Consider the following 10770-nt stretch of genomic DNA (forward strand, 5'->3'; position numbering starts at 1 on the left):
TTCTCTCTGTCCTATCCAACAACAACGACAACAACAATAATAACTACAACAATAAAACAACAAGGGCAACAAAAGGGAATAAATAAATAAAATAAAAAAAAATTTAAAAAAATTTAAAAAAAAGGAATTTACAGGTCAGAAGATAGTTTGCTTGGTAGAACACATAGTTTCCATGAATTACCAATCCACCATATAGCTGTATCACTGATGGCATCAGGGAAGATCCCCAGATGGTAGAGCAGTACTGTAATATCTCTCCTCTCTCTCTCTCTCTCTCTCTCTCAATAAGGTTCAATTAACAATAAAAGATTGAACTTGGAAGGTTGCTCAGTGATGCTGCACATTTACAATGTCCCTAAGACAGCAGAGAAAAATTTCAAAGACAAGAACCTTGGAGTTGAGGCTAGTATTGGTTCACCCAGTAGAGAATACACATTACCATGTGCAAGTCCCAAGTCTCTGACTGCAGAGGGGAGGCTTCATGAATGGTTGAGTAATGATGCAGATGTTTTTCCTCTTCACCTATCTCTCTTAAAACAAAGGGAAAAAAAGAAAAGAAGAAAGAAAAAGTGGCTACCATAATGGTAGTTATTTAGGCACTGAAGCACCACATGGCTCTGGATTGCAAAATTAATTAATTAACTAACTAATTAATTAATCTGGGAAATCAAGAGAGTTCACCTGAATACTTTGCTTGATTTGCCATGTACACTATCCAGATACAATCCTGTCCATCCTGTCCCTGCTCATTAAAGGAAGCCCAATGCTGTAGTGTCTTTCCCTTTCTGTCTCTATCTGAAAAAGTTATCTTGGAGCAGAAAGTCTTAGTGAAAACAAAATGAAGAAAATGCTTTCAGTCTTCTTCATACAAAAATCTACAAGTAAGCATTCCATATATTTCCTCTGAAACAATGGAAATTATTAGAACATAGTAGAATAATGACACCAAATTTGTGGCAATCTAATTCAATATGTATAGAACTTGTAATTTTAGGCATTGTCTATAGGCAAATGGATAAAACCAGTGAAGTACTAAATAAGAAGTGAATCTTGAATTTATCTATATTTAAAATATAACTTATTTTTTTACTAAGGATAAAACGTGGTTTTATTTTTTGATAATCTGATTTTTTTTTAAGGAATATCATTGAAAAAACCTAGACTATTTTGGTTAGATAAAAGTTAAACTGTGTATCATGTTTCCCAATTATTAAACAACTTGTTCTGCTTTATAACTTAATGCATTTCAGCCACCAAGTTACAGATTCTACCATGATACCAACCCAAATTCCCTGGGAAGATGACCTCACCAAATGTATCCTGACCTCTCCAGAGTCCGGCCCCAGTATGGAAAGATAGAAACAGGCTGGAGATATCAACACACATGTCCAGAAGGGAAGCAATTATAGAATCCAGACCTTTTACCTTCTGCCCCCCATAATGATCCTGGGTCCATATTCCCAGAGGGATAAAGAATAGGGAATCTTCCAATGGATGGGGATGGGATGTGGAACTCTGGTGGTGAGAATTGTATGGAATTATATCCCCACTTATCCAAACTTCTTGCTGATTATTAAATCAACAAAAATAAATTTATAATTAATATACTGTGTGTTACTCTTGTTGTTATTGTTAACAGAGAAATTTTTTATCAGATGGGTTTCATATTATGGTGGGGAAATCCTGGCAACTATACAAAGATTATACCAATCACTACTTCTACCAACTTCTTGTGAAAACCTTTCCTTCACCCCCCCCTTATTTTATTAGTGATTTAAGTGTTATAAAAATTAGAAGACTTTAGTTTACTTATTCCTTTTCTTTAACCCCAGGGTTATAGCTGTGGCTCAGTGCTTACACTATAAATCCACTGCTCCTGGGGGCCATTTTTTTTTCCCTATTGCTGTTGTTGCTGAATAGGACAGAGAGAAATTGAGAGAGGAGGGGAAGACAGAGGGGGGAGAGAAGGATAGACACCTACAGACCTGCTTCACCACTTGCAAGTGAGGACCCAGGAACTGTTCCTTGGGCTTTGCACTATGTACACTTAACCAGGTGTGCTACCGCCCAGCCCACTAGTTTCCGTTTTCATACCCACACATAGTATAAGTCACCACAGTTTCCATCAAAGTTCTGTTCTCCCTCCATTACCACAACCACCATAGTTCTGAGAGACACTTTCAAAACCCCCAAATTACTATTATTCTAATTTGGTTAAAGTTAAGAGCACACTGTGAAATTAATATTTGCATGACTTTTTTTTCTGAGCAGTTATTGTAGTTTTCATTGTTTCTAAATTTAAAAGTCATTATTATTGAAAACATTTGTGTGTGTGTGTGTGATGAGCTCATGAAATCCCCCTAATTAAAATGACTCATACTAAGAAAGAACTACATTTGGCATATGTGTTAGATTCTCAGTAAAAAAAATCCATTCTGGAACTTTGTGAGAGATTTTAAAATCAGGGAGAAGCACTGTAAAAGTACAATGCAAAGAAAAAGTAGGAAAACAAAAGATAAACATCATTTCTGCCTTTTGTCTCTATCAATTTTAAATTAAAACTCAGAAAAATATACCATGGCCACAAGAAATTAAATCCACGTTCTCATACCTAATATTATTGAAGTTTCTATTAAGAAGTATTACAAAAATTCCATGATGGGAAAGTTCATGTCATGTTGCCAGTGGCCTTCCAACTGCAGTTTTCCTAACTCCATGTGCACTTAAGCATAAAGCAAAATATGCACAATGAAGTCATGGATCTATTGTACCACTTACAGATTTACAAGTATGGGCTAGACTCTTCATGTATTTCTGATGTAGGAAGTACGCAATAAAACAAGTTCAAAATATAAACAATTTCTTTGCTAGTTTCTCTTTTCAGTCCAGTCTTCTTGTCTAAACCAATACAACCATTTGATGGAATTAGACTATGCCATTCTTCTTTGATTTCTTTAATCCTTAAAGTGTCCAGATATGAAAGTCTGCTCATATTTAGAAAACACAGCAAATTCTTGTGATAGAAAGTCACAAAAATTCTTTATTGATTTTTCCAAACATTTATATAATTTCTAATTAATGAACCTGTACTCTCATATTTATTAATTCTAGACTCCTACTTTCCATATCTCCATTATCCTTCTTACATTTTAGAATTAATGCTTAGAATATTTAAATAAAGATATTTATTATTTTCAATTTGCATTCAGCTACAATGTTTTAAAACTATTTTATTCCTTTTTAAATATTTTACTCACTTTGGACAGAGTCAGAAATTAAGAGGGAAGTGGGAGATAGAGAAGGAAAGACAGAGGGAGAAAGACATGCCTTCAGCACTGTTTCACCACTTGTGAAACTTCCCCCTTGCAAGTGGGGACTACTGGCTTGACCCCAGCTCCTTGCACACTGCTGATGTGTGCTCTAGCCAGTATATCACCACTCAGTCCCTCATCTACCATTTTAACACTATTCCACAAATCTTCATATGTGTTGGGCTGCACTGTGGAGAAGAGAGAGAGGAGATCCGGAGTGAAGAGGGAACACAAATCTTTATCCGCACCGACACCTCAGAGTTGGGTGAGAGCGCAGTGGTTCCGGCCACAAGGAGGTAGCAAAAATGCCTGCCTCCTGGACCACCCTCCCTTGAGTCTAATCACCAATGTGAAAAACGGGCAAGAGAGACAAGAGGAAGAAGAAGAAGGGCTTTATAGGGCAACAACCAGGAGTGACGTGTTGGGACAGGATTGGTTGAAAAAGGCACTGCGAGAGCTGGAAGTGATGCATCTGCATAATTCCCCAGCACATATGAAATTATCAATTAATACAATTTTCAGAGTAACTGTATTTTTATTTCCTTTGTAACTCTACAGTTATAGAGAAAAAAATCATTTTCAAAATTAGCCAGTAGTTGAACTTTTCAAATACCCTTTTGTTATCTATTCTGAGATTTGTTACATTGTTGTCAAAGATTATAGCACTTACAATATTTTATACAATCCATATTTGAAAGGTGGGGTATTTATTCCCTTGTCTATGTATATTAAAGAGTTTGATTTAATCTTTTAAGCTAACATAATCCTCTTATTTAAAGTCCACATGTTATTATGTAATACCACTTAAGGTCTGCTTCAATTGAAGTCCTAGAAGCTAAGAACAATAGATGAGGTACTGAGAATCCTTGCATCCCAGTTCCAGGGACTGCATGACCTAGATGATACACGCCAAACTATTATAAAACCAGTTCTTGTAATATTAAGAGGTCACAGTGGATTTATTGCATATTATAGGAAATTAAACATCATGGCACCCCCACTTGCACAGGCCCCTGCCCAGACAATGAGTAATGTCCATGAAAAGAGATTTTCTATTAATCACTGCATCAGAAAACTAGAAACACCCTGAACCATACAGCTCACATGTGAAAGAAATTTAACAGTGACTCCCAAAATTTTATCAGCTTTTCAAAAATTCACATGGTAGTTCCAATAAAGAGAGATATAAAAGTAAAAAGAACTTCTAGATTAACCATTCCAGAACAGAATTGAAATTCCTTCCTAACCTATCTATTTAAAATATCACTTCTAAATCATAAATATATGAAAGATGATCGAAGACAATGCAAGCAAAAATAAAAGATAAGAAAGAGGTCTAGAGTCATATCAGTGTACCTGTAAACTTTGCCACTACTTATTATTTCTTTTCACCTAGTTAGTAAGTATTCATACGCATTCATGCTTGATCTTTTGTATTCTCTTTATTAATATTTTGCTCCCCCAACAACAACAAAACTTTATCAGCCTTGGATTTCATAAAAGGTAACTGGCATCCTAATCATACATCTTCAGGAACTAAAGAATGAAGTGTTGAAAATTTTATGAAGAGTAATCTGTTCCCTCACTTCAAGCAATGTAACTAAAAGTTTGATAAAGAATCTACAGAAGTCTGTCCCCACAACTCTTTACATGGTTTCTTCCAATCATGAGGAAGTGCTTCTCCATCATCTCACTTAAGTAAAAAGAGACCCAAGAAAATCAGAAGACACATCAGTCAGTATACCCTTAGAAGAAAAATGTGTGTGTGGCCCCAACTGTGGCGCACCGGGTTAAGTGCACAAAGTAGGAAGCTCAAGGACTCACTCAAGGATTGAGTTTGAGCCCCTGGATCCGTACTTGCAAGGGATTACCTTTCACAAGCAGTGAAGCAGGTCTGCAGGTGTCTTTTCTCTTTTCCTATCTCCCTCTCGCCTCTCAATTTATCTCTGGCTTATCCAATAAAATAGGAAAATGACCCAGGAATAGTGAATTCGTAGTGCTGGCACTGAACACCAGCGATGATAACCCTGGAAGCAAAAGAAGGGGGGAGGGAGAAGGGGGAGGGGGAGGAGGTAGGGGGAGAGGGAGGAGGGGGAAGAAGAAGGAGGGGGAGGGGAGGGGAGAAGGAGGGGGAGGAGAAGACAGTATCTGAAGATTCCTTGAAGATTTCAAATGGCCAAAGCAGCCTCTGTTTTGTATGTTGGGGGGAAACTGGAGCATTAGGCACAAATGTGCTTTGCAAGGAGTAAAGCAAAGATGATAGACAAAAGAGTCAAACAGTTCCCTAAAATTCAGGCAATTTGAAAACAGCCCCACTTAAAAGGACTACATGCAGATGCGACAAACAGCAACAACAGCAGAGCAGAAAGGCTTAATGGGTTGTGCATATTTCATCTTTCGTAATACCTCCTCCCCACCTATGTAGAAATTTAGAAGGACTTGAATGCAAAAACATTTCTCTGAGTTTTATTTATTTTTTCAGTCGTAAACTTGAAAAGATCTTTCTGAAACTTACTTTTGTTGGTTCATAATACAGCATTACCCACATGTATTATAAAAGCAACCTTACTGGGAGTTGGGTGGTAGAGCCGCGGGTTAAGCGCATGTGGCACAGAGTACAGGACTGGCTTAAGGATCTGGTTGGAGCCCTGGCTCCCCCCCTGTAGGGGAGTCACTTCACAGGCGGTGAAGCAGGTCTACAGGGGTCTGTCTTTCTCTCCCCCTCTCTGTCTTCCCCTCCTTTCTCCATTTCTCTCTGTCCTATCCAACAATAATAAAACAAGAACAACAAGAGGTAAAATGAAAAAAAATATTTTTAAAAAAGCAATATTACTATAAAACGAAACCGCATGTGTAATTCAACTAATACTAAATATGTTGTGATTTCATCTTTTCTGATCTTTTGTTTCTGTAAAATATTCTAGAAACATTTCATTCTTTCTTTACACTTTTCCAGTCTCATATTTATATAACAAGTATTTATTTATTTATTTATTTATTTATTTATTACCAGAACACTGCTTAGTTCTAGTTGATGGTGGTGTGGGGGATTGAACCTAGGATTCTGGAGCCTCAGGCATGAGAGTCTCTTCAGGTAACTATTTTATCTACCCTCCGTCCTGCAACAAATATATTTTAAAAGTCAACATACTTGAGTATTTTAGAAATCCAGCCTTTAACATGAATTACTTGAATCAAATTGCTTTCACTTTTGACTCTAATGAAGCTCTTAAGTGGTATTATATATAGAAGAACCTGCCCAAGGATCTAGGTTCAAGCCGCTGGCTCCCCACCTGCAGGGGTGAGGGGTTCACTTTACAAGCTGTGAAGCAGGTCTACAGGTGTCTTTCTTTCTCCTCCCCTCCCAATTTATCTCTGTCCTATCCAATAAAACGGGAGGGAACATGGCCACCAGGAGCAGTGGATTCGTAGTGCAAGCACTGAGACCCAACAATAACCCTGGAGGCAAAAAAAATAAAATAAAATAATTGAAGGAAAAGCTGTAAGAACACCAACTCAGACAGTTCTCAATTATTTTCAAGGGGAGAGAGAATGGTATGAGACAGGAAAGATGTGGGGGGGAGTCCAGTGAAAGTCAACTTGATTATAAATTGTGTTGGCAAAGTCACTACCAATAGTAACTATAATTTCTAGTGTGCTTAACCAAGAGCCAGGCACTGATAAACCTTTTACATGATATCTCACTTTATCCTCTCAAAACTTTGTAGAAGATATTTTGTGTTCCCATTGTGTAGATTAGGAAATGTAAACCTAAAGACATCAAGCAATCTGACCAGAGTACATATCAGTAACTGAACAGAGCCAGCGGGAGTATTTCTTTTAAATATTTCTAGGTTCAGATTTCCTAGACATTAGGGAGATTCTCCAAGTCAATTTAAAAAAATCATTTCTGAGCACATTCATTTTAGTGCTCAGAAATACAAATAGAAACCCATAGTTAGTTCCAGAGCTTATCTTTTATTTTTCTTCTTTGTTTCCCCCAAAGAACTCAAAGTATAAAGAGAACAAGGTGGGAGATGACCCAGTTGGGAACACTCATTACCATGTGCAAGTACCTAGGTTCATGCCCCTGGCCCCACCTGCAGTGTGTGTGTGTGGGGGAAGCTTCACAACAGTGAAGTAGTGATGCAGATCTTCTTCTCTCTCTTTCCCTCTTCTTTCTTTCTCTCTCTCCTTTCCTCCTTCCCCTTTTAACTCTCTACCTCTCCTTCCCTCTACATTTCTCTCTACCCTTTCAAATAAAAAGAAAGGAAGGAAGGAGAGATGGAAAGGATGGTGATGGAAGGGAGGAAGGAAGGAAGGAAGAAAAAACACATTATCCCTACTCAAATTCTTTCCTATTTTACATTTCGCAGGTAAGTAAGTACCTCCCTGCCTTATCTGAAGAATGAAGACTAAAATTATCCCTGTTACCACCTTCACTACAGCTCTTCTGCTGCTCTCACTATTTTAGTTTGCATGCGATTTTGATTCTCCAGAGCTTTGGTTTTTAGCTTGGCCTTTCTATGACCTTTGTGTGAGTTCTGCACTGTTATCTGACATAGGTGTGTCTTAGTGTCAAATTCCTAAGGCTGCATATTATGATTGAAGTTGAAGTCCGTTCTCCTCTCCTGCTACAATAAGTTATTGTTTTATAGAGCATGTAACAATGGAACTACAGTTTAGGTGGTGTACTTGACAGTGTTTTCCTAAGAATATTAATTAGAAAGGAATAATTAGTGTTTTCAGCAACAGGATTTTAATGAAGTAGAAAAACCAAGGTTTATTGGAGGGAGAGGTGGTCTTCAGAGTATAAAAAAAAGTGGCAAAAAGGAAAAACATAAGGTGAAACTCTGATTAGGTGTGGTAGATATCCATGCAGAGTAAGCTCTGGTGCTGTGCAAAAAAGCACCAAAAGTACCAAAGCAAAGGACTCTGGGGAAGGAGAGAAAGGAATGGGATTGAGGGGCTTTGGGGCTCCTACATGGTGGAAAAAGACTTAGATTAGGGGAAAGAGTCTTATGGACCCCTATTATGGGGACATGAGAGACTATACCAATGCGTCAACAACTGTACTGTAAATCATCAATCTCCAAATAAAGTGTGTGTGTGTGTGTGTGTGTGTGTGTGTGTGTGTGTGTGTGTGTACGTGTGTGTAGGGTGAGGGAAGTAAAAGTAAAAGAGAATTATTTTTATTTTTGTTGTGACTAAGAGAATAACCACAGAGAAGAAAAAAAATAGCATCACTTAGCAACTAAGTAATGAGAGGTCTTCTCTGAGTAGTGAAACTAGTCTCAGATTTGAGAAAGAATTGAAAATTCTACAGGTTCTTAGATATTGTTGACCCAGATCTAATTTAGGGTTAATTTTATTTCTTTTTGTTTTTGCTTTTATTTGCTGAGCAGGATTCTTACACATGCATTAGTTCTCTGTTTATAGAATATTTTTATTCAGAGACTGAGGTTGAGAGAACACAGCACCAGAGCTTACTCTGCATGAATATCTACCAAGCTCTAAAATCATATTTTATCTTTATTAATTCTTCTAGACTAACTCAGATACACTCACATGCAGCCTAGGATGCCATCTCATCTTGTTATTTTGTTTCAGTTTTATCTCTGCTTTTTCTTTTTTTTATTTCAAAATTGTCTCCTTTTTTTGATTATTCTTTTATAATTTTTTTAATTTTTTATTTAAGAAAGTATAAATTAACAAAACCATAGGGTAGGAAGGGTACAACTCCACACAATTCCCACCACCCAATCTCCATATCCCACCCCCTCCCCTGATAGCTTTCCCATTCTCTATCCCTCTGGGAGCATGGACCCAGGGTTGTTGTGGGTTGCAGAAGGTGGAAGGTCTGGCTTCTGTAATTGCTTCCCCACTGAACATGGACGTTGACTGGTCAGTCCATACTCCCAGTCTGCCTCTCTCTTTCCCTAGTAGGGTGGGTCTCTGGGGAAGCGGAGCTCCGGGACACATTGGTGGGGTCTTCAGTCCAGGGAAGCCTGGCCGGCATCCTGATGGCATCTGGAACCTGGTGACTGATTCAGAGAGTTAACATACAAAGCCAAACAAATTGTTGAGCAATCATGGACTCAAAGGTTGGAATAGTGGAGAGGAAGTGTTAGGGGGGTACTCACTGCAAACTCTAGTGTACTTCTGCTTTCAGGTATATATTTTGCAGTAGTTTATGGATACGTGTGAACATATGCTCTCTCTCACAGAAACTGGTGTATATCTAGGTTTTGGGACTTTGTTAGAAAGTGAACCACCTGAGACGGAATTAGAGTATACTATTAAAGGAAAGGTCTCACCCAAGTAATGAAGCTGAAGTGTTGTCATTCCACACCTGAAGTCTCTGGACACAGTCTGAGCTGAAGCATGTTGAGGTGGCAATCGTTGCACTGATTAGGTTGCGATCGGCAGATGCAATATTATTTGATATGAATTGGGACAGGCATGCAAGAAAGTGCGCCCCCACCCTGAGGTCCCAGGACTGGGGGAAATATAGGCTCTATAGTGGAAATGTGAGGCTCCTGCTGTCTTAGGGTTCAAAAAGACAATGGATAGTTATTGTTATCATCACATTATTTGGTAATTGGGTTAACTTTGAAAAGTCCTTTTGTTAGAGTTTGCTGTATAGTACCCAGTATCTCGTATGTAGCTGTGCCACTGGTTGCTTCTGATCTACTTGGTCTAGGCTTTTGAGAGAGTCCGCATATCAAATACACAGCCTATATATTAAAAAGACTCAGTCTGTGTTTTAAAAACTTCGAGATATACAATTAATTTTCCCCCTCTCATATTAATATGCTCCTTAAGAACCACTGGGTCAGAGATTCACTCAAGCAGGAAATTCAAATGTTCCTGGAAACTAATGAAAATGAAGACACAACCTATCAAAATATTTGGGACACAGCTAAAGCAGTACTGAGAGGGAAACTTATAGCCATACAATCACATATTAAACACCAAGAAGAAGCTCAAATGCACGACCTTACTGCACACCTCAAGGACTTAGAGGAAGAGGAACAAAGGAACCCTAAAGCAACCAGAAGGACAGAAATCACTAAAATTAGAGCAGAAATAAACAACATCGAAAATAAGAGAACCATACAGAAGATCAATGAAATCAAATGTTGGTTCTTTGAAAGATTAAACAAAATTGACAAACCCCTAGCCAGACTCACCAAACAAAAAAGAGAGAAGATTCAAATTAATAGAATTGTAAACGATGGAGGAGATATCACAACTGACACCACAGAAATCCAGAGAATCATGCGAAACTTCTATGAAGAACCATATGCCACCAAGCTAGAGAATCTGGAAGAAATGGAACAATTCCTAGAAACATACGTCCTTCCAAAACTGAACCAAGAAGAACTACAAAACCTAAATGCACCAATTACAGACAAAGAAATTGAAACTTATTAAGAATCTCCCCAACAACAACAAA

This window comes from Erinaceus europaeus, chromosome 8, assembly GCF_950295315.1.
Source record: "Erinaceus europaeus chromosome 8, mEriEur2.1, whole genome shotgun sequence".
NCBI lineage: Eukaryota > Metazoa > Chordata > Mammalia > Eulipotyphla > Erinaceidae > Erinaceus > Erinaceus europaeus.